Raw genomic sequence first — 4,890 nt, 5'->3', positions numbered from 1 at the left:
TTTGCTGGCTTGCTGTGGTAGGTCTCATATTTCTCCCCTCGTCGCACGTATCTCGTACCGCTCCGTCGCCGAGATGAGCCTGCCTATGTGCATGCAGCACGGGTGTTACCAGGTTCCAGCGTGTTGCTGCTTCCAGGAGGTAGCACGCATGTTCTCGCGCGTTCGACCGCTCAGGAGCCGGACAACAGTGCGCCTGCAGGTGAATTATGGGCCTCGAAGGTCCTCGTGATATGTAGGCACAACCCAGATTATCGATGCTCGGTCTCTCCATAGCGCAGGCGAGTGAATTTCTAACTGCATGACTGTACACGCCTTACCCTCAGCGTGCCTCTATCCCTATGGTTGCCCGGTATATCCGGTGCTTTTTGTGCACAAACTCAATGTCCCTTTCAGGGAGGGCATCATAAGATATCCTGGAACCGTCTTGTAGTGTAACGGCATGCCTCCTCTTGCTTTCTAACAGAGTTAGGAGACAATGCGGGAGCTGGCTTCGACGTGCGGTCGTCCGTTGGTGTTGCACAGCTCGATTTGAATTACTTATCGCATCAGCCAAATATATAGGAGTGAGTGCTCAATCATAGTTCACATGCTGTGTAGGTTAAGGACTGGTTGAGCGTTATGTGTTGAGTCCATGTCCTTCATCCCTATGTTGCCCAATTTTCCATATGTCAGTTAATATGTCTACCTAGTTGTACTGTGCGCGAAGTTTTAGCCACAAGTAGTGATTACCTCATCTGCACGTTCCAGTAGAGCGGTGGCAGAAGGTGGTGCCGTGTCGTAACAGACTCCATGTAGATGTATGCTTATCGCAGGGAGGGTATTTTCCTGTGTTGGTGATTAGCATGAGCTAGGTGATAGACCGTACAAATAGGGGTCCTTATACATCAGGAAGAGATCTCAATAGAGCTCAACTCTCTACACTGAGTGTCTAGTTGTCTGTAAGTGTGCTGAGATAAATCCGAATTTGACCTCGCCTGAGATTTTGAGATATGGACACGAGAGGGAGCTGGGACAGTATATCTCACTTGGCTCCTCGTGTCATCGTGGCTCTGTTTGTTATCCACGTCGCTTGCTGCATCTCTCCACCCCGATCTAAATCCTGAAGTATGCATTTTAGTCATGTTTAGCGTAGTTTTCTCGTGATCGTAGCTCGAGTCAATCCGTGTAGGTCAGCTTCGCGTACAAGTTTACTTTCACCCCTGCCCTGCCATTATTAATTATCTGAAAGCCTAAATGAGTGTCGGTTAATTATCGTGATTGAACCTTCAGAGTTATGCGCTTACTTCATGATAATTGAGCTTCATGCCGCGCGAGTGTTTACACACAATTAACTTAACAGGTTAATGTCGGGTTCCTCAGTGGTCCCCCCTCCGCCTATCCTTAAGAGTCTGTCCATTTGTCCTGATACGAGCACGTCTGAGGATCTGCTCAAGTGCGGGCAAGGCTCCTTCCTCTCGTGCCCTGTAGTGGGGTCAACACTCTGCAAATCCTCGTTTGTGTAACAGATATCCATAGGCCTTTTGCTAGAGGAGTCCTTGCCATATCATTAGCCAAAGGGTCTCCCTTCTCTCCCCTCGTCCAGTCAGGTATATTTGCATCAACACACAGGACCTAGCTTTGTTTACAAGTTTTTCAAATCCTCAGGCTTTACCAATCCTAAGGCTGGGCGCAGGGATAGTCTTAAGTAATTTTGCCGCCCCCAAGGACCTGCAGGCAGTAATTCATCTGAAATTCCAATTTAAGAAATGCGTGCTAGCTCATACTGCTGTGCCGCTTTGCTACATGAGTGCAAGAGCTGAAGCTGGAATATCTGACGCTAACGCACCCTCTCAGAGGAGGGCACTTCCATCCTCTAGGGAGAACGTGGCAAAGTTCGAGGGGGTCTGCCGCACTCATGATGCACCAGATACGTAGACTGCTTACTTGGTGAGCGGCCAGCGGTGCAAAGGTGCACCCTATGTTACCAATCCATGTCCGCCGTTCCTACCGCTCTCCACTGGACAGCCCGTTTGTCCACCGCACATGGCCACTACCATTTCCATCTTCCACCAACACCGCTGAGTTGCCCGCCACCCTCATCCACTGCGCCTTTCTCCGCCATGACATCTGCCCTCTCAGACCCCACACCCTCGTGCAGCTGCACCGACGTGTCGACCAGATCTCAGCTGATATACTTCCTCTCATGCGCCCCAATGTGCCCCGGGCTTTGTGGACGTACTCATGCTCTCTCCTCCTCTTAAATTACTCGCTCCCTGCTCATGCTCCTCGTCCAGCCTAAGTGCCTACTACCCTCACGTCACTTCTTCGCCAGCGCGGCTGCTCCACGCCTCTCTCGCAAAATCCCTCTGTAGTACCAGCTGCATAAAACTAGCGTGGGTGTTGGTCGGTAGTCTTCTCTCTCTAACTTTAGACATAATATGGGGGCGCTGCCAAACATGCTGCAGTGGTTGCTGTGTGCGGGAGCATAGTCTTGAGCACTCACTTCGATTGGTGGTTTCTCCTCCCATTCTTGGTCGTGCTTTCTCAGTCCGCCGAAGTGCAGCTCCTGAGATGGGGCTACTATTTTGCCGTGGTGATACTGACATGCATATGCGCATCCATCAGCCATATAACCTTCCCTCTTGCTTTCAAGTCACTCGTACTATGCTCTCATCGGTATTCTAGAAGCAGACAAGTCGGAATTCCCGAGCCGTGTGTGAGAACATACTTCCCTTACTCAGTGATCACAGAAGTTTCATCAGCTATACAAGACCTGCGAAGTGCGTTGGCCTTACGAGACACGTGGTCAAAGCTCGCGGAGCGTCTCGTGACTGGAGTGCAGCCACAGCGTGTCGTGCCCATTCCTAGTGTGTGCAAATCCTTGGCTCCGAGTGCGCACACCTCTGCATCGATCAGCTTGCACGCACCATCTTGCCCCTAGAAGGCTCGAGAGCTTGGTTGGGTCATTGCGCTCAAGGTGATTGTTCCAAAATTAGACTGGTATAGAAATGAGAGGTAGCTAGGGGCGATTTCATATGAAAGCAATAGGGTAGATATGGATGCCGGTGCATTTTTGCCCAATGGAGACGGGATTTAGCAGTGGATGGGAGGGAACAGATCAGTACGGACTCTGCTATCGAGAAAAAGCCCGAATGATGCACTGAGATGCGCGCGCTGCGCGCTCGCGCTATGCGCGATCCATCTAGTGGCGTGCAGTGCTGTGACCATCTCATTCGCAGAGGACTAGATTGGCGACTCAGACGAGTGTATGGCTCTGCACAGAGTAGCGTATACTCAATCGGCAAAACTCGACTGTTTCATGTCCGATGGCTCCTCTGTACACTCCGCTCTCACAATCCGTGCGAATTATCGCTATGACACAGATAAGGGCGCCATCTGGTAGTATCCATCATAGCTAAATCTCCAGTCCCTCTCATGATTATGAGATCTGTAGAGCCGTTTCTCTATGTGATGTAGGCTCCCCGTGCTCTCGCGCAGCTGCGCTTCTTGCCTAATGTCCATGATAAGAATCGGTCAAGTGCGACTTCTGCCGTTGAGAACGGTGTGTGTGACAAAGTAGTAGGGGCTGCATTCCCTTGGTGTTAGTGAATAACGCAAATTGGCGGGTGCGGGAATGCCCTGATTGATTGGTCTCGGTATTCGCGGGATCTCTAGCTTTGACGTGCGTTATAGGCAGCATCTCGGTGCTAGCGTGTGCGCTGCACTGTGATAGTCTCCAGAGTGCAAGTACCTGCACAGTGTCATAGCATCTTGTTTCTAGTGTAGTACGTCTCTACTACAGCGCGTCGGCGCCTCATTGTGCCGATGGCGCTCTCGTCCGAGCTGTCATGTCCCGTAGCTGAGCAATAGCGCACTACTGTCGCGGCCAGCGCGCTGTGCACTCGCATCCGAACTCCGAGCTCTCGCACTTGCAGCTGTCGCACTACTCGGCATGCATGCGTGATCGTGATGTATCTCTACCCCTTCAGCAACAGATGCGTGAGTCCTGCTTGAGCGGATTTCACACGTGCACATAGTGTCGTGATACAGACTCTCTGTGCGTCGCGATCATCGGGCAGCGGCAAGACTATCGGCTCGCTCGGCAACGGTCTCTGGTGTGCGTGCTGTCCGGCGAGAGGTCCACTGGTGGAGCCGTCACTGCGCCGTGAGGTTTCTATGTTGGCAATGGGGCGCGATCCGTGGGTTTACTGCTGGCCTCAGGAGTGCACCAGATCCATCTGCTAGGCGCGCTGGAGCGCTGGCTGCGTTCCTATTTGGAGCACAGTCGATACGCGTACACACTATCTGTCCGACTACCGTCTCGCGAGCGGTCATGAACTGTGCATCAACGGCGAGACTCGAGTCCGCAGTGACTGTCCTGCCTGCTAATCAGAGACCAGCACACCGACCTCGTAAGCACTAGACACACCCTCGATATCCGCTACGCTAGTACTTAGAGGCGCCGTCGGGTGCCCTGGGTGATCCTGGGCTCTCCGCGATACACGCTAGGTTTGACAGAAGAGGATGCCGTCTCTCAATAGAGACTAGATATGATAACCTATGCATCACTCAGAGAAGTCATCTGAGGTGCGCCGTATGACACTGGAAATTCCACGCCATGCCCAGAGTACTGGTCTGTGGCCTCACTGCCTCGAACCTATCCTAGATAACCTCCGCTGCGAGTTCAGCCTGAACTCTAACTATCTGACTCTAGTAAAGATGACATAGAGTGTTAAATGCATAATCTGCTGCGTACTACCCTTGAACTGGTGTAGGACTCCTAGGCTGTGTATATCTAGCACGCGTACGAATATATCACATGATCTGATCCCTTTACTCTCACATGTAGGTGACACGTGCCATGACTTAAACGCTCCTGATTCCATAGTAATAAAGGGACTATTCTGCCTC

The 4,890-nt window shown here is 51.8% G+C and overlaps 1 pseudogene; it reads right to left on the bottom strand.

The window, feature by feature from the left end:
- Positions 1-4,890, bottom strand: part of LOC116825674 (uncharacterized) — an 8,184-nt pseudogene that overhangs the window by 2,524 nt on the left and 770 nt on the right.

Source organism: Chelonoidis abingdonii, chromosome 2 (assembly GCF_003597395.2).
Source record: "Chelonoidis abingdonii isolate Lonesome George chromosome 2, CheloAbing_2.0, whole genome shotgun sequence".
NCBI lineage: Eukaryota > Metazoa > Chordata > Testudines > Testudinidae > Chelonoidis > Chelonoidis abingdonii.
This window is presented reverse-complemented; position numbering and strand designations above follow the sequence as displayed.